At 47.2% G+C, this 24,501-nt stretch overlaps 1 long non-coding RNA gene and 1 pseudogene across 1 annotated transcript in view; both read left to right on the forward strand.

Moving 5' to 3' along the window:
• The window catches only part of LOC140215358 (uncharacterized), a 93,293-nt gene that overhangs the window by 52,896 nt on the left and 15,896 nt on the right, over positions 1-24,501 (forward strand). The gene's annotated exons all lie outside the window — the stretch shown is intronic.
• LOC129381250 (uncharacterized) lies at positions 7,259-13,725 on the forward strand (annotated as a pseudogene).

Consider the following 24,501-nt stretch of genomic DNA (forward strand, 5'->3'; position numbering starts at 1 on the left):
ATCAGCCCTCCGCGATTGGTCACAAGTTTTTTTGGACCACCCCCACTTCACACCTGTCTGCACGCGACGTCACGGAAACCACGATAGCTCCCCATCTGATATGACGTGCACACGCTGATTATGCATGATTTCACCGAACAAACGAAAATATGATTCGACGCCTTTTTGCCATTAGCCCTCAGCTATTCGTCAAAAGTTTCACCTGCCACTTCACCTGCCTGTCACGCGACGTCACAAAACCGCAAAAACTCACCGCGTCAAAGTGACGTGTATGCGTTCAAGATGCATTAATATGCCGAATAAAACTGAATTTTCTTCTGAATAGCCGCAGGCATGCCCGTTCCGAAAGAAATAAAAGATGGCAGCCGCCGATCGCTCAGTCACTGGCTACTCGCACCTGCCGGAGAACATCGGTTTATTTGCGTATAATCACGGCCGAGCTAGAGGGGCGACGCGCGTTTTTTCTTACGGTCTGCGCTTCGGGGCTAGTTCCCGCCTTTCACCGTCGCTAGTTCATGGCGCTGTCACCCAACCCTGGCCTTTAACCCTGGCCATTTCAGCTGACAGAACCGGACGGCTTCCTCCGTTTGTGGAGACCGGACAACAGGTGATATCTGTTTACGCTAATTTACATTCCCTTTATCATGGGCGTCCTAAAAAATGGGCGATTCCCTCCCCCTCCCCTGGAATTATTGGCTTATAGGGCCGAACAGCAGTAAATGATCTTTGAGAAGCTTCGCATCATGAAAATTTGGAAGAAACACTTCAACACAAAGGATAAGACGTAAACGATGCGAATTACTCTTCAGTATAATTTTCATTGAATAATACCTGTAGCATTTCTAACATTGATTTCAGCAGTTGGGTACAAACTTCGATTAAAAATAATCACTCGGAAGAGGCATTGAAGACTGCATAAACGAGTAGTTTGTAGTGGGATATTTTCTTCCTCGTTAAAGATCATGAGTTCATACGTGTCAAGGTCATAGTCTGATGAACTTCCTGGATGGCTTGTGCACATATTTGGAGGGCTTATCTTGCGTGTCGGTGATTTTATTTGCGTGGTTAATGAGAAGTATTCGCATGAATTTTTTGGCAATTAAAGCCGCTGATCGCTTTGCGTGGCTGTCGTCGACACAGCTTAGTAGTGTTAGTAGCGTTCGAGCTGAATCTCAACAAGTAGTCGAAGAATTTCAAGCGTATTCATTCTTGGCAAGTCCTCTGCCACGCGCTCAAAAAATTAATTACATTGTCCAAAAGAGCAAGAAAATTTGGCCTTGGGTAGCATAATCCGCTCATGTATTGGCCTTGCAACAGTGCATACAGAGGATCATCTTTGTTGCACATTGTTGTTACAAGCCTTTCGCAGGACTCGCAACCAAAATCTGTTATTAACTTAGCAATGTAGCCACCAATATATGACATGCCCGAGTAAGTCACTGACCTTGGTGTAGCGGCTTGACATTCCCTTAGGTCTTCCAGCTCGTCATGAAAATTTTCAGACAGTGTGCCAGCCAATTGTTCAGCATCAATACCGGGCGTCTCCGTTTCTTACGGTCTTAACGACTTGGCCTTCACAATCCAATCAAGGGCCGCTTTAACGGCCCTGGCATGCAGTTGATCGTTGTCACCGCACATTTGTCAAAATCTTCCAAAAAGTGCCTCAATTGGATCGCTATTTAATTTCTTTGTCAGCACATTTTCAACATTTTCAACTTTGTCAACACCTTTCTGCAGCAAGAAGCGTGTTGTTTCCACAGTGGTTTGCGTTGTGAAGCGCAAGGCATGAAATGTCTCTTCTGTGAGTGCGCCATTGCCTCAGGTGACTGAACATGACTGCACATTCCTTATGTATACAATGAACTCGTTTTCTAGCCACAGCAAACAATGATCGTTTGTATTACAGATCGGCGCCTTGTAGCCACTTCCTGCATAGGATGTATCATGTATGTCAAACCATTCCTTTAACATTTTCGGAAAACGAATTGTGGCACCCGCTTCTTTAAAATTATATAGGGCCCAATCTCCACGGTAATTCTCCTGCAGATGTAGCACCGCACAAACCTGCGATGAGAACACTTGAACAGCACACAGCACATTCTGCTTTTCCAAACTCGATGGATAGACATGTTTCCTTGTTAGGTTTCGAGCGAGTTTCAGTCATCAGCTTCTGATAGTCACACAGCTTCTGCACATATGCACCAGTTATAATGACACAGCCAGCCATGAGCCACCTTTTCAAGGAACTGACTTCACATGTTTTTTTATCACATGGCACGGGTCAAAGCTACGGAAGATGACCCGCTCGGGGTCATGCGGATGCGTCACAACCGTACGCAAGGAGCCATTGCCCATGTGCTTGAACATCGTCGTGTTCGCCGAGTAGTTGTCGGTCACAATTCGAACGATGATGACTCCACACAACTCGACTGCGGCAATCACTTCCTTCGTCCGATGGAAAAGGTCTTTTCTACTTAGCTGCTTATGAAATAAGAGCAGGGTATTTTATAATGGCTGTAAGCGCCGCACAGAAAAAACCCTCTTCGCTAAAATTCCCTCTGTGTTCGGCATGCTGCTGTCGGGTCTGTTCTTAAGACCGAACACGGCATCCTCTTTCCAGTCATAGATGCATTTCGGCTTTATGCTGGCTTCACCAATAATTAATGCTGACATGTGCTGCCTGCTGCTCAGGAGTGAAGCCTCATGAACCAGTCTTGCTCGCATCGTCGCACTCATTCTGGACGTGGTCGAACTTGGGCCCATGTAGTATTTCTGGAGGGTGCATTTTGCTGCAACATTCAGGAGCCTTGATGTTCGAGCGTGATCATAACCCTTCGGTGAGAGAAATCGCCACATGATGCATTCTCGAATAACCTCTTCAGGATACGTCAGATGTTGCTTTCTGTAGAGCTCTATTTGGTGGAGCAGGAATACAGCCTTTTTGTCTCCATTCTGCGAGTCCGCCACGATTCTCCTGACCGAAGCATGATGTTTGCTTTTGCGATAGAATACGGTGTGTTGTTTTTCCGTCGTGAGCTTTTCCAGTAGCTTCAGGCTCTGGGAACGGTGATATGAAACTTGAGAGCGAGGTTTGGAGATCACAGAGAAGTATCGGCTTGCTCTCTGGCCATTGTTGTTTGTAGTTTGCGTACTGACACTTGTAGTGTGTTCATAGAGGCAGTAGGACAGATTGAATTCAACAGGCAGCGATTCAAGTGGCTCAGCTTTCCGCTTGGTTTGTTTTGGAGCAGGAACAGCCCTGACAGAAGGGTCTTTGCGAGTCTTTATTGCGGGAGGCTCCAGGTAGATCGGATAGCCTTCGAAAACCGTGGGGACAGCGCCCGGCAAAAGTTTCTTGACGCGGCACTCTGGAGCGTAATCGGTTGAAAGAAAGTGCTGGCTACGCGGGACCGTAGACGGCAACTTATCATTGATAGTTAAATCCTTCCTTGCAATGCTTTTTGCCTTTTGGCGCACAACTCTCTCACTTGGAAACTGATGAAATGACACACCTGGGCATTTCCCAAAGCGCGATCGGTAAAAGGGCAAGCCGCAGTACACAATTTGGATGCCGATCAGTTCACGTGCACCAATTTAACACAAACCAACCTGAAAATTTTTAACAACGCAATCAGCAATCGATGAGGAAACCATACAAATTAAGTCCCAAAACCACTATACTTGCTTGGTAGCCACTGAGCATGTGCTGGTGGGCTAGTTGGTTAAGCATGATTACAAAGACGGCGCCGAATAAAACAACACACGAAGGGAGACACAAGACAAGCACATGCCTACGTGCTTGTCTCGTGTCTCCCTTCTTCGTGTGTTGTTTTATTCGGCGCTGTCTTTGTAATCTTGCTTGGTACAACGTGGCAGCAGCGAATGTGTGCATTGATGTCCGATGAATGTTCGCGGTACCACCAAAACATGTGCGGTGAACCTTGTCTGTCCGTTCTTACCGGCTGGAGGCGCCTACTGAGAAGAGGTAGCGTTGGGTCAACGCGCCCCCACTCGGCGAGCACGGCAACCAGCCGTCAAGAAGTCACTCTATTGCTCCCGCGTCAGGCGCGCAGGCCGTAAGAAAGAGCGCGTGAGTCATCCCTCTAGCCCGGCCGTGGTATAAAACTTTCTGCGTGGCCGAGTAACGTTTTCGAGCAGTTTCGGCACGTTTACGACCTCTTTCTGCCAACTCTTCTTTGCTGAGGATCCGTTTTAGCGTCATTCTTAAGCTTCCGTTGCATGCCGCCACGATTTCCGACCAGCCACCGCGATGTAAGTAAGGGAAAGCGGACCAATCGCAGACGCTGGCACCACCCTCTTCATCGGGTTATTCATTTTCAGTGAAGTGGCTCGGCCCCATCGAATCCCTCTCCACTTGAGCATGCTCCTCGCCTCTTGTCAGCCAATTAGATAAGTCAAGCTGCTCAGTGTAGGCAATGTTATTCGTTTTTCAAGCAAACAAAAGTGACCTCCTATGAACGAAGAGAGCATTTGATTGGGCTGTTCAGACAACTTTGCGAGGGCCGCCCAATGCTTGCGTCAGCGGTTACACAAACTTGATGTCAGGAGATTGGAATAAAAACATGTTGGAATAGTTTTACGTTATAGGGCCCCTGCAGTGCTTTCCTAAAGCTGTAAGACGTTCAGCCATTCAGAATTGCAGCATGTGGATCTCAGCATCTTGTAAAGCTCTAGTTCTCTCACATTTTGGCATAATAATATTAATTATATGTTCATTGCTCCTCAAAGGCAATTCCAATGACTATTATTTTGTCATATTTCTAAAATTCCTATCATGCACTACAGCATAAATAATAAATAGTTTTGCCCGTTTCTAGAAGAATGATCCACCCCGATAAGTTTATTGCACATTAGTGCCAAATGTACTTGCAGTGATACATTAGGTTAATTGCATTGTAGGCATAATTAAATGACGTATTTATTACTAACACAGAAATAAATGTCACCTAATCGAGGCTTGACTAAGCAGAGCACACACAAAGACAATATTGAAGGAACCCTGAAACGATTGCGTAAAAACATACTGAGTCGTTAGAGTAGGTCCTTCTGATCATTAATTGATGCATCTAAGTGCTCCCCGTAAAGCATGTAATTTATTATAAGGTTTTAAAAATGTACATCGCTGCCGATCGCAGCACACTGCTCAGCTGAATTTTCAGCCGCCCCTACCCATTTGACGTAAATTGCCCCAATGACGTCAGTAGGGCGAGCTATCCGATTGTCTGCCCAGGGCGTCATCGATAATTTTTCCAACTTAATGGTGAACAAATGTTGTTTGTAATAGTTGGAATGTTAGTTCATTTGTTTCCATAAAAAGAAAGTAACAGAAAGAGAATGCACAAGAAAGATTTTTCAGTACACTTATGCACTTCCGGCACACAGCAAGTATCGTCTGCTTGCGTTACAACGTGCTCCGTCTTGATGTGAGCTCAGCGGTCAGTGTCGGTCTGTCTTTTTGTGAGCACCATGAATCACCTTTGTTGCATTGTGGGCTGCAAACGTAGGGACTGGCAATATGTCAAGCTGCGACATCGTGTTCCTCAGCAAGGCAGCAGACGAGCGGAGTAGTCACCTGGATTTGCGGCGGCCACTTTACACCGGAGGATTACTACTACAGTAGCGTCTCGCGAGTCCGGTATTCGGGTAAACGCAAGCGAGGGGACAGGGCCTGGCCGCTTGACCATGCTGTTTCACGGGATGAACAGAAGTGCAACGTGAATGATCTGCATGGTGCAGCCACCTAGTAGGACAGAGCTCAATGAAGAATGCCTCCAAGGTGGCGCGTCAGCTATACCCTGCACCGCACAAATCCCTTGGCAATCGTTTGGCGCCGATTACAAACACGCACTCTCCTTTCTCCTCTGACTCTTTCTCACTATCACCCACTTTTCCTCACATCATCCTGTAACCTCTGTCCCGAACCTCACGATTCTGCTCTCCACCTCCTGTCTCACTGCCCGGCGGATCCTCCCCCGCGGGGCCTCGAGCACCTGAAGACCTGGGAGGACTGGGAGACCCTGCTGCGCTCTGGAGACCCAGTCGTGCAGACCATGGCTAGTGATCGGGCTGCCAGCGTTATGGACTGAAGCAACATAAACGTTTGAGTGCAGTGGGGTCGTGCGGGGGCCCGGGAGTCTGCGTGCCCCAAACTCCTCAGTCTTACAATAAAGTTTTGATGGTGATGATGAATCAAACACAGTAGCAGTAACGAAGTGTATTCTTCTTTGCTGCTGGTATAAATTTTTCACAGGAGTGTAATCGTTAACGTGCTCTTCTTGTAGATGTCTAAAACGTTTTACACTTGGTTAGAATAATATTAGCTCTTTGTTTGGCTGATTAAGCTCTGCGCCACCAGGGGGCTGGACCGCGCAGACCGATCAGGCCGCTCACGTACGTCTACGCTAAAGTTGCTTCATCAGCTTGAGTTTACGCCTCCACCCATCCGTCGAAATTCCCAGCTTGCCTGTGGCTACTGGAATACCAGACACGTTCGGCGCTGCGACAGAATGCTCGCAAAGCACGCAGCTTCGTTAGCTATCGCTTGGGGTCGACTGCCAAGCAGCTGCCGGAGGTTGGAGAGGCTTCACACGCTCGCTCCTAGAGAACTGGAAGTAGACGACATGACGTGCCATCATGACGCAGAGCCAGTGAAGGCGGAGCTTAGCCTCGGTCACCCGGCGAACCAGTTGACGAGAAAATGCATGGCTATGGAGGAGGGTAACTTGTAATCATCCGTAGCTCTCTAAATGTGAGATGCTTCACACAAATTGTGGTGCGAATGATAAACTTTAGCTGTACCCTACGCATCAACAAAGTTTGAACCGTTTCAGGCGCCCTTTAAAAGGAATGCACATGCAGAATAGTGTTGTGCCTATGCTTTTATTTTATGAAGCATTGTAGCGTGCACTGTTCCGAAGTCAGACATGAATCACAACCTCCCCCATGCTTCAGTCATAGTAATCTAGGCTTTTTTGTTCTTCCAACCGTAGTTTCCAAGACACTGGTCATATTCGTTCACGCCTTCAGACGCTATTGTCTCAGGACATACTTCAATTGAACAGTGATTGTATCGCGACTGCTAGTAACCTCCAAGGGCCCCAATCTTCACTAGGTATGTTTCTGAACACTTCTCCTAAGAACCGTAAATTGTTCACTTATTGGACAATTTTTGTTTCACCATTTATTTGCTTACATGTTTGTCATAGATTCATAATTTCTCTTTTCAGGATCATGGACAAAAGATATTACTAGTCTTCAAGCTGCCCACACCAAGTCATAAGCTCAATGGTCACCGTAATGACAACTGGTCCTTTCGCCCTCCATGCCTCACCATGAGCTGTTTGCAAGTTTATCAGGTGGAGGGATGTGGATCCTATCCAGAAAAGCCTCAGTATCCAGTTTCGTATTGTACAGAATAGGAACGCAAAAATTTGACATACAAGTTCACTTGCTATTAAGGCCATTTAATGACAAACGGCGAAGTAACATGTTGAGCCCTGACTTGTTTCTTTTCTAGTCATTACAAACGCGACGACCAGGACACTAACAGGGTAGCACGTTCCTGCTTGCTAATGTAAAAACTCTTCCCGCTGCTCTTTGCAGCGCAATTGTGCAATTCAGCTTGGCAGGCAATGCCGCCACATATCACATGCTTCCTCACCACAATAATTTGTTAACTTAAAATGCAAACAATTTTAAAACAATTGAAACAAAACTGAAGAATGCAATTTCGAGGAAATGACACCTCATGGTGATAGAATCTCTGACAGTCACCTTAACAAGGTTTTCAAAGAGTTGGCATGATGAAATAAGCAGGCTAGCCCTGCACAGCAAGATAGAGTTCCTAGAAATGGCAAGCTAACACAACCGGCCTACCCTACATTTCAGAAACATGACAAATCACTGAATACAATTTCTCTTCAAAGAGCAGATGACACACATGAACACAGCGTGTTTACAAAACTTTTTGGGGAATAAACACGGAGAATAAGTTTGTCTTTTGCTATAGCCCTTACGAAAAATTGTTGAAAGGTCATTAAAATGCCATTGGCCAATGTCAACAAATTCACTGAAAGGAAATTGTGGAATCATTGAAACACTGAGGAAGTTGTTGACAAGTGTTCATAATTGACCTGCGACGTTTTGCCAAAACATTATTGGGACATTTCAATTTGAAAGTTCACTGATGTATTATTGAAAACATGTATTTCGATACTGAAAGCTGTAAGGCATTGTTGACCGACAATATTAAAAGATCATTAAAGTATTGCGATATGTGTGTCAATATTGAAAGCCCATTTAAGCATTGTTGCATATGTATTGAGTTTCAACATTTATAGACCATTGAAATATTTCTGGAGTGTATTGCACGTCAATATTGAAAGCCCATTAAAGTATTGTTGCAGCTGTGTTGAATGTCAACACTCAGATTATGTGAAAGCCCTTTTTCCCCCCAACAGGTACTTATAGCAGTGTTGAAAACTGCACTTTTCTTAAAATAGTGCTGAGATATGTTGTATCACATAGCATTAACTTTGATGTCACGTTGATATGGTCCTTGAGGATCGGAGCAAATTTAAATAAAAGCACTTCTGCTATTCAGGCCTGGGCCACACTAGGCTCAAAATCGTGCTCTTTTATAACTTGTATGAAATGATATTGTAAAGCTGCAAGCAGAAGTGTCGTGCCAGTTTCTCAGTTAGCTTAACACAGCAAAGTCAGTGGTCCTCCACGAAATCCCCAGTGCCAAACTGAGGCAGACAAAAACCATTTTTCTAAGTGAACCATTTATTTAACCCAAACATCTGCATAAATGTACAACCATTTGTAGCTTGAGAACGTCAGTAACTTCTTAAAAGGTATTGCAAAGTACAACATGCCTGCAGCTTGACACCACAATTGAATACAGACATATTTAGTCCTTTGTGGCCCTCAAGTAAAAGACATTTCCCAAAAGAAATAAATCTTAAAAAGTAAATACCTAAATAAGTAAATGTACAAGCAGACTGACATGACAGTAAATAAGAGCACTCAAAAAGGCACTTGCTTTCTTTATTACGTAGCCAGTGGTACACATAACCATAGCACGATTCACTTGAACACACAGCAAAGTGATATGCGTGATAAGCCTGGCTGTTGCAGCTAACAGAATTCTAGATCAAGCTGGATTATAGAGTGCCAGACATTACTTGCATGAGAAATCAAAACACATATTCAGACAATTAACAAAAATTCACTTCATTAATTTACAAAGTGTAACCAGTGATTTTACAAGGTGTATGCACTTAAATGAATTTCCAAAATGACATCAGTGACGAGATACATGCCATCAAACTGGCCGTAAAAATGCACTGTTGTGCCACTTACTTTTTTAACAAAACAAAATTTTATGCATTGAAGCAACTAGAACGCCCATGTATTTCGCCCCATATTTCTGGAAAAATCTGAAAACTGGTGTCATCCTGCAAATTAATTTCATGTAAATACGTCTTTCAATCTGGCTGCCTACAATTTGTAAATTGCAATATGTGCCGTAATGTAATAAGTGAATTCATAAATTTGTGAGAATCAGTTGAATATGTGCTTCCATTTCTTGTGGCAGTGATGTCCACCTCTGCATAATCCAGCTAAAAATAATTATGCCACGTGCCACAGGTAATAATGAAAATTCTGTAACAGTGAGAAATAATCACTGTATAATCGTTAATTATTGGTTGAATGGTGCATGCCAATTTCAGTAATCATGTACAGTGCTCACAGAATGAAACGCGGCAATTTAGGGCTAAGTAATGCGCGTACTTTCGTTTCAACCGGCTACAGTTCGTGTCACATCGACGTAATTCCGGCGCGTACACTTACATCAGAGTCCTCGTCACCTTTGGTGACCAAATTCCTAGCGACATGACATGGTGCTCTCGCGCACTTTGCACACATGTATGGTTCTACTAAACGTTCAGTGTCCCATTTCATTCCGTGAGTACTGTACTCTTGAAACAACATGGCCATTGCAATAAATGATGCCGTGGGAGCAGTTTATTCTGCTGCTTGTTGCATGATCCAGTTGAGTTTCCTGCCATGATAATGTTCCTGCGCAGGTCATTCCATATCAAGCGACTTATTCATTTTGACTACTTCAGATCTTTAGATGAAAAAAAAAAAACAGCTATTAGTGACCTGCTGCAAGACTTAAAAAAATTATTTCTCATGTGAGTTCCATTTCAATTTCGTTCAGTGCCACAAAAATAACAAAATAATTCACAAAAGAAATGTTGGTTTCATGCATAGATGAAAAGCACATCATTAGCATTACTGGAGAGCTTTTGTTGCACTTTAAGCTAACTTATACCTATTAATTCTTACTCATGTATATTAGGTAACAAAATAAACCATTTTTGTGAACTTATGCAAACCGCAGTTTTTATTGAACAGAACCACTCTGGCAATGACACAGATGCACTTGCAAATGGGTCCTTCCATGCCAAAACGACCAGCAGTTTTTTCTAACACAACAGATATAGCTGAAAAAATTTCCACATGTTTACTGGAGTTCAAAACTTCTTCCCCATTTTTACTTATTTCTGCCAAAAATTTTGTAGCATTTTGGTGAGTTTATTTTTCCGGCCCAGCTGAGCTAGAAGACATCAATCAACATTTTTTTTTTCAAAGGACTTCAAATGGTGTTCATGGAAAGACAGTGAAATGATGCGACTGCTAAAGTAGCCAACTTTTCAAATATCCAAATACTTCCGAGTTCTTTTGGCACCAGCAAAAGTGAGTGAAATTGCAATGTCTTAATTTTTGCTCGTAATGCAGAAGAACTCAGAAGGATGAAATTAAATTTAGAATGATAACCCAGTTGACATAGTATAGGAGCAAAATATCTGAAGCTTTGAAAGCTTAGACAATTGCCTGTAAAGAAATGGTAAAGTTCTAACCTTTTGCAAGAAGTTTTGTGATCAAGGTGAAAAAAGCTGGTTTGGTGGTTGGCTTAAAAATAAATGTGATACATCATTAGATAGCTCTACGTGTGTGCTATGCATGTGTGACGGTAAAGAAAAGGCATTATTTTTAAATGCAAAATCTCCGTTTTGAATTTTTGTGTCGGCACCAGCTTTTCTCCGACGTGCGCACAAGCTTGCCAGCCGCAAATGCAGACGACAAAGCTGGCTTTGTCTGCAACACAGGTGACAGAGAAGCGGTGTTGGGGTCTGCATTTTATTGCCAAGAGATGCATGCTCTTACTTAACGAAGCTTGTGCTTGGTGTGGGCCGGGTAAACCATACAGCCATTGCACATAAAATATCAATATGTGTTAAATTCGTGAGGGAGTCCTGCAGCGTTAAGGGGAGACTCGGGTCGAAAAATCGCGATTTCCTAAAAAAAATCACCTTTTTGTTTTAAGCTGCATTGTCATCTTTGGTCTATAAACTTTTATTTCTGTAAATATCAAGCCGAAATTCGCACGAGAAGTCACCAAAAAATGCGCCTAAATGAGTGGCGGTAACTCTATAGTCCACCGAAAGTTCAGAAAGTCCGCACCGTTCGCATCGTTCTTACTCAATGGAGCCTCACCGCCCGCCATTTGCAATCATCAGGGCGTGCAGCGTCAGCCCTTTCCTCCAAGGTTCAATGGCTGTCAGCCTCGTATGTTCACGGAGAATAAAAGAAAAACGAGAAAGAAGACGAGACTGTCGCACGCTTCGAATTCCGCGCCATGCAGCGCGGCCCCGCCATTGGACGGCGGTGCTGCTTTTGTGCAGTAAAGCCAAACCACTGCCGCTGCGCGTTCTCGCTAGCCGCACAGTTCCCCGTATTCTCTCCGCGTTTTCTTGAGATGACTAGCCCCAAAAAGTGCAGTTCTGACGCCCGGAAGTATCGAACTCGGCACAAGTACCGAGGGAAACGGCGTAAGACAGGTAAAAAAATGACAGCCGTGAATGACGCCCGCGACGCTCCGACGTCGGTTAGGCCTACTGCCGACACCGGTCGCCGCGACAGTAGTGAAATCGACGCTGCTGTGGATTTCGTCAGTGCATCGCAGAAAAAGATGGAATTCTTCAAAAGTGAATCAAGGTCGGTCGATGCCACTGCTGCTAGCACGATGTTGTGCAAGATCGGCGCATTGACGGCACTGGTGACAGGTTCGGCATGCCCCACTTGCCGTGAATGGAAACTCGCCGTCCAAGAAGCAGCTGGGAAGCGCAAAGGACTTTCGTCGTACCTAGAGCTACGCTGCGAAAATCCCGACTGCCCTGAATCTGTGCGTTCATTCACGCACACGTCGAAGCAGATCATCTCGGCCGGTGCGTGCCGTGACCCCGGGGCGAACATTCGCAACGACAGCAGGAGCTCGCGTGACGGCTTCGCCGTAAACGTGAAGGCTGTTTTGGCAGCACGTGCTATAGCTGCTGGATATGACCAGCTTTCGTGATTTTATGCGATCGGCCTTCCAAAACCGCTGCATCGCAAGACATTCCACGCTATTTCTAAGAAGCTCCATGGTGCTGCAATGGAAGCTGTTAGCCAAAACTTGGAACTGGCACGAAAGGCCATGAAGGACGCCGTTGGCGGGGGCGATGTGCCGATTATGTTTGACGGCACTTGGCAAAAAAGGGGCCATAAAAGCCACAACGGAATGGGCACAGCTGTGTCCATGGACACAGGTCTTTGCTTGGACTTTGAAGTCCCTTCAAATTATTGTCTTGCTTGCAGTATCCACAAGGACATGGATGATGATGATGAGGTATGGCAAGCCTTTCATCGTCCTGTATGTGAATAAAACACCGAATGTTCATCCCATGCAATGGAACCTGAAGCAGCAGTGCGCATATGCAGAGGACATTGTCATACGAGACCCCACTGCGCTTCACAAGTTTCTTGAGTGATGGCGACAGCAAAGCCTATACTGCCGTCTGTGGGGCTGAGGTGTACGGTGACAGTCATCGAAAAAGAAGAATGCACCAACCACGTTTCAAAACGCCTAGGCACTGCTCTGCGAAAAATGACAACGCCACTGCCACGAGGTGAACAGCTAAGTCACAGCCATCCAGAAACTGCAGACATATTACGAAATAGCCATAACAAATAACAAGGGCAGCGTGCGCAGCATGTACACTGCTATATGGGCCTCCTACTTTCATTGTTGCTCCAGGGATGGGGCCAGCAGCCACAAATTTTGCCCTGCTCAACCAGATTCCTGGTGCAAACATAGGCGTGCTGAAGCACTGGGGGAGCCTACACCACGCCACACCCCCTTGTTGACAAAAGCTCAGGGCTTGGCAATTATGCCTATATACAAGCGCCTTACTGATGAGAAGCTCCTGGCTCGGTGCCTTCATGGCAAGACGCAAAACGCAGCGGAGTCGCTCAACAGTAAGGTACGGCTGCTGTGTCCAAAAACAAAATTTGCTTCCTGGACATCTGTGGAGACAGCCACGGCTATTGCCGTGCTGTGGTACAATAAAGGCCGTACCGGCTTTGAAGAAGTCCTACAAGAGATTGGAGTACTTCCTTCAGAAGAGTTGGTCACACATAGCGACCATTGTAATTACATGCGCATAAAGAAAACGAACTTGAAGCGAACCGCAGAAGCAAGGGCGCACCGTCGTAGCGCAGTGAAAAGGGCTTGCACAGAGGAGACCAACCGTAGGAGCCGGGAAGGGCCAAGCTACAGTGCAGGAGCATTCTAGAAACTTTGTGTGCTTTCTGTAAAGCTGCTCTTGAATGTGATCAAGATTCATGCAAATGCAATTGGATTTTGAAGAATAGAAGGTTTTGAAACTTTCAAACCTGTTTTTCTCATTTTCAAATTTTTTGATATTTTTGTGTCTTCCGGGAAGCCTTTTGTACACTTGGAATTGGTGCATACTAACAAAATTTGGCATACATACTCTTGAAGGTATGTAGAATGCCAATATCTACTTGAAATTTCAATATCAGTCGTCAGTAATTACAATAGTATGAAGTTATGTTTCAGGGAACTGAAAGAAACAATGGTTGAAGTGTCAAAATTTTTTTGTCCCACTTCCAATAGCTGAACATGTTTTTTGACTAGATATCGGCACTCTGTGATCTACGAAGAGCTAAATAAGCTATAGCACAATACCTTTTGTGAAAGTTTAGTTCATAAAAAAGTGCCCGTAAAGATCGCTACAATTTGTCATTCAGTTTAATATAACTCGAGACCCTATAGCAGCTACACAAAAACTAATTGCATATTTGAAATCTGCATAAAAAACTAACTGGCTGAATTTCGAAGTCTCTGGTACAAATAATAAAAAAAAAGTTGTTTCGAGGAGGATTGCCCACCAGGGGGCTGCGGAGTACAGACGTGTCTCACATGGGCTCCCGCTTCTCGTGCTTCTCACCCCGGAACAAGGCCAGTAACGAACCCAAGTTTTGCACCGGTGCGACCGGCAAGACGAGAGAAACCGGCGGACACTAGCCACTTTCGAGTGAGTGCATCTTATCTCAAGATATCAAGCGTTATTCCCGCCGACCGCCCGCCCGCCCGGTTAAGCATAACGCCAGAACCAGCTCCGCGCGCCTCACGCCGTGTGAGCACGAGCACACGAGTGCTTGCCCACATTGCGGCGAAGAGCCCCCGATGATGAGCCGAGAGGCAGCTGCTGCAAGCGAAATGTCAAACCAGAAAGAAGATGAAGCAAATGCAATGCAAACAGACCGGACAGAATCGAAGCGGAAATCGCCTGGATCACAAGAAACAAGAAAGCCAAGAAGGACACCTCGAATTCAAGGACGCCGGCAAAAAAAAACAACCGATGAGCAAACGCCCAATGCAGCACCTTCACACCAACAACGCAGACCCTGGATGCCGCCCCTGCCACTTGACGACTTTAAGATTGTCTACCGCCCGCAAGCAGGTCTCGACCTCGCCAAATGGAATACCGTCGCAGTCGTGCACGCCATTGGTAGAGCGAGTGGACCATCACAGCAGGACTTCAATGACAAAGTACGCGTACAAGTACAGAGAATCGAAAATTTAATCATCGCAAGCACGGCCAACAAGGAAGACTCAAAGATGCTGGTCAGCATCAACAGAATACAGCTCGAAGGCACTTACCACAATGTCAAAGGCAACATACGAACCCCTGACGACGTCTCCCAAGGCGCTATCAATGGCCTCATACCAGGAACAAGCACCACAGAACTTATGGCAGGAATCCGAGCACCGGCACGATACACCGTTCTTCATGCCTGAATGATGGGTCAATCGACCGCGGCAGTCGTATTCTTCGAAGGGCCGCACGTTCCCTACTACATCATCTTCCAGAGCGAAGACTTCCACTGCAGACTATATCGCAAGTCAGTGCAGTACTGCCGCACCTGTGGCAACACGGGACACCGCCAAGACGTCTGTCCGAAACCGATCCCAGATTTTTGCTACAAATGTGGCAAGACTGGACAACCACAAGACCATGACTGCAAACCGACCTGCAAGCTCTGCGGAGAAGCGCACGAAACTGCAAGTACAGAGTGCAAGAAGAGACTGAAGCCAAGTCCACCACCCTACAATATACGGCAACAGCGCCTTAACAGACTACAAGAAAGAGACAACCGCTGGAGCTCCAGCAGTGAAGAGTTCCCGGAGCTGGGCACCTCGGCCACCAGCTCGAGCAGTGTCAGTGCGAGCAGCTCCCCCAGACGCAGCAGCTCCAAGCCAATACTGCGAAGTGCTTCGCGCTCACGTTCCCGCTCTCGCTCCTGCTCAGTCAAGCGCACGAGCTACGCCGACGCAGTAAGCGGCTCGAGCGACTCGGGTGGTACGAGCAGCTTGGATGCATCGGCCCAAGCCGCAGTCATACGGGTCCTAGAAAACAAACAGCAGGACCAGCAGAGCAAACTGCAGAATCAGCACAGCCAATTGCAAAGCCAGCAAAACCTCATAGACAAGCTACTCCACAGTCAACAGAAACAGCAAGAGCTCACCAATAAACTGCTTCAAAAATGCAAAGAACAACAAGAACTCACAGACAAGCTGCATCAAAAATGCCAGGAGCTCGAAAACATAAACAGAGCGTCGGGAACGATGTCGACCAAGGCCGACGTTGAAGCCGTAGTAGATGCAAGGTGCCTGATATTTCAAGAAGCCTTTATGAAGAACATTCACGCCAGAATGGAAAAAGTTGTCCAATCAGCAGTCGAAAAAACAGCCGCTACCTTCGAAAACAAGATCGCCACATTAAACGCCAAAATAGATGGGATCACACCACAGCTCAACAATTTTATCGCGCATGTAAAGAACAACTACATCACCAAGGCACAGCTCGACAATTCGCGCCCTACGACTCGGAAGAAGGCATGGGCGAACAGCCACAGCGACTCTTGCTCGGTCTCGCCCACTCGCGATCGCTGACGCGTATTCGAATCCATTGACGATGGCGATCCTTAACCACAAGGCAAAGAACCAGCATTCAACTATACGCATATGGCAATGGAACTGTCGATCATACCGCCCTCGACACGCCAATCTACAAGAATTCGTCAAGCTGAATCAACCCGACGTGATAGCACTACAGGAAACCAACACGCAGAACGTCCAACTGCAAGGATACGCCACATATGCACAAACCCGACGAACTGTCATACTGGTGAAGAAAACTCTCACAGCCCAAAAACATGACATAGAGAACACCCAGACCGAACACACCTTAATCGAGGTTTTACCGGAATGAAAGACGCAGAAAAGCCTATTCGTGTCCAGCGTGTACAGCCCGCCTCGCGACCAGCTACCGGACTTCGATCACTTTGTACGAGAAATCAGGAAATCCACGAATGGACACCAACTCATCATAGTGGGAGGCTTCAACACCTCGCACACGGCATGGGGCTATCATACCACCACAAAGAAGGGTGCTAGAGTGCACGATGCCGCACAGCAACACAGACTCACCCTCTGGAATGATCCCCTCCAGACCACGAGAATTGGAAACAGCGTCTCCAGGGACACAAACTCCGATCTTAACTTTACTGCGGACGTCCCCTGGGCAGAGTGGAGTCGACTCCAGGAAACCTTAGGTAGCGATCACCATATTCTCCAATTAGGTGTAGTACACACCCGTAAACAGACCAAGACCGGAATTGCACGGCTAACCGATTGGAAATCCTTCAGGGACAAGCTAGATTCCGGAGCAAGCATAACTGACATTGACGAGTGGCTCAAGAATGTATTAGACACAGCAGAACATCACACCAAGATCATACAACTCGATGCCGATACACCCGCGGTCGACGCGCACCTCCTACATCTCTGGGAGGCAAGAAGTGGCCTCCTGAAGAGATGGAAGCGACAAAAGCTTAACAGAAAGCTAAAAACACGTATCACTCTCCTTACCAAGCAGGCTCAAGACTATGCGGACCACCTTGTCAGGCAGAACTGGCACGCTTTCTGTGACAAGCTACAGGGGACTCTGAACACGAAGAGGACCTGGCACCTCCTACGCGCACTCCTGGCCACTGAACCCACCAAAACGAAACAGAAGCAACATCTTCACAGTCTTATCCACAACCACGCCGGATCAGAAGAACACCTCCTGCGAGAACTACAAAAGAAACTATGCGGAGACGCACCCTCTACCACGTCAACTCACAGCAAAGAATACTCTGGAAAACTGAACCCAGAACTCGACCGACCCTTCACGCAGGCCGAAATCCACGTAGCCCTATCCAAGCTGACTAGAAATACTAGCCCTGGTAAAGACAGGATCGTTAACAAACACCTATGCAACCTACCGCAGCAGGCCACCAAGGCTCTCCTCCGTTACTACAATGAGTGCTGGGAGAAAGGAGAACTGCCTGCTGTGTGGAAACACTCAGACATCACCATGACCCCCAAGGCCAACGAACCTCTCAGCTTGGAGAACCTACGCCTGATCTCCCTCACCTCGTGCGCGGGAAAGCTTTCCGAACATATAGTGCACGACCGCATTACCCAGTACCGGGAAGACAACAACCACCTACCAGACACCATGTTCGGTTTCAGGCAGCACCTCTCAACGCAGGATGTACTCTTACAACTAAAAGAAGGCCTTCTAGATCACCTAAAGAATCGAAGCAAATACTCCATAGTGGCAATAGACGTCAAGGGAGCCTTTGATAATGTTAGCCACGACGCGATCCTCAACAATCTCGAAGGCACCGGCTGCGGCACTAGGACCTACGCATACGTCAGAAACTTTCTGATGGATCACATGGCAACAGTCGGAATCTGCAACATCCGCAGTGAAAGCTTCCTACTTCCAAACAGAGGCACCCCACAAGGGTCGGTCATTTCACCGCTACTCTTTAACGTAGCTATGATCAAGCTACCCCCACTCCTCGAGACCTTACCAAATCTGCGTCACGCGATGTATGCTGATGACATCACGCTCTGGACCAGAGCTACGAACGTTGGAAGGCAAGAAAGTAGCTTACAAGAAGCCGTGGACACCATCGAAAGCTATCTCCGAAACTGGGGCCTCCGCTGCGCCCCAGAGAAGTCTGAACACCTCGTCCTGAAAGCAAGAACGAGAGGCCGCCCACCCAACTACGAAGAGCCCAACCCCAGCATCACACTCAACGGGACAACAATCCCGAAAGTCAACACCATGCGAATACTTGGACTCCACATCCACAAAGACGGATCGGGAGCTGCCAGCCTACCGAGAGTAGAACGCACCCTTTCGCAACTAGCGCTCCTCACCAGCCGCATCACATACGGCATGCCGTACCTGGCTTTAAAGAACGCTGAAATAGACAAGCTGAACATCATGATAAGGAAGGCAATCAAAGTCGCCCTGGGACTCCCCGCCATGGCCTCTACAGTAAAAGCTCGTTAATTCGAATTCCGCGGGGATGCTATGAAAATTCGAATTATACAAAATTCGAACTAATGAAAGAGAAAAAAATCGCTCGGTTAAGGCGCGTATATAGTCTGACGTGGCGTGAGCACGCGCGCACACGCTACGTCACGTTGGCGTGAAAAACGTATATACTTCGAAGCTCTGGCGCAGCCAACGTAACCGGATGCGGCCAGCGCGGTCCGACGCGCCTGGTGTCGAGATGGCTCTTGCTCCATCCGCGCGTTCGTCGCGCTGACTGGGGTGGAGAAAAAAAAAAAAAGTCTCTGTCTCGCGCGAAAAGCGAAGCATCGATTGCGATAGAAAATTAGTAGATAGCTATACAAAGTAAGGATAATAGCTTTATCGGCCGTATAAACTTGTAAGCATTTGCTTACTAACTAAATTAACAAGCACTGTGTCACGCGCGCACAGGTGAGCATGAACGCATCTCGTTTGATGACCGCGGAAACTCGCTGAAAAACGCTGGAGTGAGGGCACGCAGCAGTAGCAGCGAGCGAATTGACGTTCGTACAGCCCTCACTTTAACGCGAACGAAACGTAGAAATCACATCGCATTTGAAGCTACCGGCAATACGCGCACTCTGCAAACATCGCAGATCGCTTTGAAGACGAGGCCCATGCGGGTGCGCACTTTGGCCACGTCGCAGATCGCTTTCAAGATGCGGCGGTCGCATGGCCGCGCCGTAAGCAGCAGCTGCCTCAGCCGCCGAAGATCGTCCCCCGGTCCCTCCCTCGCCTCACCCCCCTGCCTCGCGCGCGACAAGAGAGGGCGCGCTCCGCCCCACCTTCTCCTCTCGCACACGCGAGATTGAGCCGCGTTCGCCGGCTCACGCTCGTACGCAAAGAACATGGCGTGCGGCGAGGGTGTTATCGTCCTTGCCGCTGATCGAAAAAGCAAAGCTGCGCTACCCGCGCGGCGACGCCAGCGTGCTCCCGCGCACTAGCACTCTCCCCATCCACGATGATGCGGAGTTCAAATTATTGGTGGCGGTGCGGATTTCAGTGTGAATTAGCGGGATGTGTTACATATTGCTTTCAATACATTGTGGGACGGTCCGCGGCAACTAATTCGAATTATCCGAAATTTCGAATTAACGAGCTTTTACTGTACATCACGTCTCCTTAAGATGGGCGTCCACAACACGTGGCAAGAGCTCGCCGAAGCGCACAAGAACAGCCAGCTGGAACGACTCAAGCTCACGCCCACAGGGAGATCAGTACTCCGACACCTAAACTACAGCGAGACGTATGTCGCAGACACGGACAAGAAAGAGCGAATACCACCGGACGTTCGAGAGTGCATTTGCATTGCACGTGTCCCGCGCAACATGCATCCCATATATCACAAGAGTAGAAGACAGGCTAGAGCCAACGCCATCAAACGAAGTTTCAAGCATGACCCGAATGCCCGCTACACCGATGCGGCCAGGTATCTGCATCGAAACGCGTATGCTCTGAGCGTCGTAGACTCTCAAGGCTCCGAGCTAGCATCGGCGACCATGAAGGCATGCAACCCGGAAACGGCTGAAGAAGCGGCAATCGCTCTCGCCACCACCATATGCACAGATGCAGCGGTTATATTCACCGACTCTCAGGCCGCCTGCAGAAACTTCTTGAGGGGCCGAATCTCAGCCGATGCACTCAAGATACTAAAAAAGACGAAGCACTCCGCTCCCGTACACCTGCGTAACGTGGGTACCCGGACACGAGGGACTAGAGGGGAACGAAGCGGCCCACGCCGCTGCCCGCGAGCACGTCAGCTGGGCTCCCCTCTCTCCACGCGCTCTCGGACCCGTGACAGAAGAGGCGGAGGCCGTACCCACCAACTATTCGGCCATATTGCAACATTACAGGCTCGAGCGTCGAGTGTACCCTCCACCGCACCCTAAACTCGACAGAGAAGAACGCCTAATCCTTAGACGCCTGCAAAGTAATACATACACGCACGGAACGATAATGCATCACCTCTACCCGACGCTCCACAGCTACCTCTGCCCACTTTGCAACGTACCCGACACTCTGGCACACTTGCTCCTGGAATGCCCGTGGCAGGAAGGCAGCGAAATGCAACCAGAAACGCACACAAAACAAGCAATAGCAAACGACCTATTCGAAACGTGGGAGGCCAAGCTAACCCTCGGAGAACTGAAAGACCAACGACAACTCGTCGCCAGGGCCAAGAGGGCAGTCGAAGCCAGAGGGTTCCTGGACTAAGGAGCCTTCCCACCTTAGGGTGATACCCGGCCTCGCTCTGGAAACTGTTTCGTTTAATAAACGTTTCTCTCTCTCTCTCTCTTTCGAGGAGCCTCTTCCCCTTAAAAGATATGTTTCATGCAGTTTACAAAAATACTTGCTCTGACGTAGCCAGTAAATCCAGAGAGTGCTGATATTGTTCACACAAAGCAGTTAAAAGACATGTCGCACTGCAAAGCAATGCGACATACAGGGAGCAGGACAATTTGTGCCCTGCTCCCTACAACCCAAAAACTGTCATATGATGACGCAAGTAGAAAACACCTTCATGATTACAATTGAAAGGCTACATGAGCATGAACAAATTCTTGTGGTGATGCATGTTACCGCTGTTTGACAGCCTGAACATGCTTGGCTATGAAAGTTGCCTGTGCCATGTTCAGTCTGATATGGTTAGACGTGGTTGGCGACCACTTTTTGCATTCATGTTTAAAAAGGTATGAGTCAAGATTGCGGTGCTTGACATCGCTTGCCTTCATATTGATAGAAAAGGCAGTCAGTTTGTCGACTAGTTCTTGTGGCTAATTTTACAGTCGAACCTCGATACACCGAAGTCCAATTTGCAGACGAAAATTTCGTTAAATTGCGAGTTTCGTTAAGTCAAGGTTCGCATGTTTCAGCAGTCCAAATTAAGATGCAGGTTCTTTGAACACTCCTGGCGTATGGCACCTTGTAGATAGCAAAATTACAAAGATAACCAATAAACCCCGGAACTAATAACACAACCAAGAGCGTGATGCCCGATAGCCAGCAGGTACGAACGCATTTTTCTCCATTACGCATACGCTGAAGAGCAGGTCTGCAGCAAGCGCCGTACCTAGTGCTCATCGCTGCCACTAGATGTGGCCACCAGTGCCATCATCATCATGATTTGTCATCACTAAAAGAAAAAAAAAAATTCCTTTCACGAAGACACGGCAGCCCGTGGCGCAAAGAAAAAAAAATTGTGCACATACCAGAGCTATCAACTTGAATATTCTTTCGAAGAAAATTGGAAGTAGTATTAACTTGGTGGATCCATGATGAGGCCACCACTTACCATTAGAACGCTTAACGCTCGTAGCCATCGGATGATACCGCGCTCAGTAAAGCAATGACGACGTTGATTCTAGAACGCTGGAATATTTTATTTAACTTCCCGCAGAGCAATTCTATGCAACTCAGATGGAAGCGAAGAAGTCCGTCAGCTTCATCTGCCGCTTTTTAATAAGCATCGGGGTTATAAGGCACTCGTAGGTTGACAGGGCTGCTAAGGCTTGCGAGTGCGAGTGCGCGCCCGCATACGTGCGTAAGAGATCCAGCGCATCCATGACTTGCTTCGGTGTAGCTATGCTGCTTGCCGCCTGGAGTTCTTCGTCCGAGTCGTCGTCCTGCTTTTCTGTATCTGTGACGCTCTGGATTTTTGCGTCATCATCCAGCTCTTCAGTTGTCACAGCGCAAGCATCGCCGAAGACAAAGTCCTCGAGTGTCACGTCGCTTGGGGCACCTCCCTGATCGCAGAGCAGCTGCCACGAGTCAACGACATCTGTTGTGTACGCCATACTTTCGTCACCGTCATTGTACTCACGGCGGAGCAGGGACTTAAAATTAAGGCAAAGGTCCGGGCTTGTTTCATGACCATGTCGCACTTCACTGGCAGGGACCGATCACGCATTTCAGTGACGTACGCCGCAAGCTTAGCCTACAGCTCCGGAAAGCGTCCAGACTTCGGCACGTGGGAAATTTCTCACTTGCCGTCACGGATCAAAATTTCGCTTCTCTGCAGTCGCCACTCTCGCACCACCCGTTTGTGATTTGTTTCTTCGGCGTAAAGGATGGCAGCCCTCTTGAACGCTGCTGTGAACGAGTGCCGAACGATTAGTGGGCCTAGAGCACTCATGACGACTAGGGAAGCATAGAAGTAGCGCGTAGCCGGCAGTCAAGTGGAACGCGTCAAGCCAGTGCCAATGCCTTTCAACAGAGAAAGAAACCCGCGAGCGGTGTCTGCTCTTCCATGAACTACCGATACTCCCCCCAAGCGCCGCCGTTCTGAGGGTGCCGCCGCAAATGGGAACAGCGGCGCTTCCATCAACTATCGACACCGCCCCATGAGTGTTGCATGCACTGTAAAACTCTCAAAAATGTTGAAAAACCCTTACTAAAAGCGAACAAACTCGCAGGTTAGCGAAAAGATACGGGTAGGGCCATAGAGCAAACATAAAATTGTAACTACGTTGTAGCTCCCGTTGGTCTCGCTTTCTTGGCGGGGCCATGTTTTGGTTTCGATTGTAAGTCGACCCCCCAACTTCAGACTTTCAAATTTTAAAAAAGTGGTCGACTTACAATCGTGTAAATACGGTAACCAACTGAGAAAATGTGCCCAACGACCGCAGTTCGTAAACTTACTTCCGGTTGGCGCTTTCCCGTTCCAACAGGCCGGTGATGTCATAGCGTGACGCGTTCCGGAACTTCTGAAGCACTCCGGCTAGCACTACAGGAGCGCGTCCGCTGCGGGTTTCATACGTACACGATAGATGGCGCAGCGGCACGTTCTGCTCTACATATTGAAGCGCGCCGGGAAAATTTGAGCATTAAAGGGCACATGCAAATCGCTGTTTGCCCGGCTAAAGTTTTCGTCTGCCTGTCAAGGAGGCTCCTGGTATGTGCGTGCGATGCGCGAGGACTTCGTTAAATCGGAAGTACAGTATAAAGTGACCTCGTTAAATTGCGAAAAAGAATACATGGTTTTCAATGGGGCAGAGATTGGGAAAAATAAAAAGTGCGTTATTTCGAGAATTTCGTTAAATTGAGGTTAGTTATATCGAGGTTCGACTGTATTACCAATCTCTCCTTGATAGACGACAAGGCTACATATATTTATGCTTTGTGTGTAATCTACAAACGAACCTTCCAAAAAATAATTTCTCGCATTTACACAATACATTTTTGTAACTTGACATGCATAGAAGACACGTAGGGTTATGTAATGATGTATCACATACTTATACGCTGATCACCAAAGCAAAGTTTTTTACCTTGAACACAAATTTTTGAAAAATTTGAACTTTACAGTTTTTTAGGCGAATGACTGAACCTCCAAGGCTTCAAATATTTTGCAGATATACTATGTCAACCAGGCTGCCATTCTATATCTATTTTGTGCCGTGTGGATTTCCCTGCACACAGAGAAAAAAATTCAAACATTGCAATTTTGGCAGTCACACCACTTCACTGTCTTGATGTGAACACCATCTGAATATCTGGATCATACAATTTCTGTTTGAAAAGAAACACTGATCAATGCCTTTTAGCTTAGGTGGGCAAGAACAATAAATTTTTGCCAAAATAGTGGAAAATTTGTGCGAAAAAAAAATAAATGGGGAGAAAG

Source organism: Dermacentor andersoni, chromosome 1 (genome assembly GCF_023375885.2).
Source record: "Dermacentor andersoni chromosome 1, qqDerAnde1_hic_scaffold, whole genome shotgun sequence".
Lineage (NCBI taxonomy): Eukaryota > Metazoa > Arthropoda > Arachnida > Ixodida > Ixodidae > Dermacentor > Dermacentor andersoni.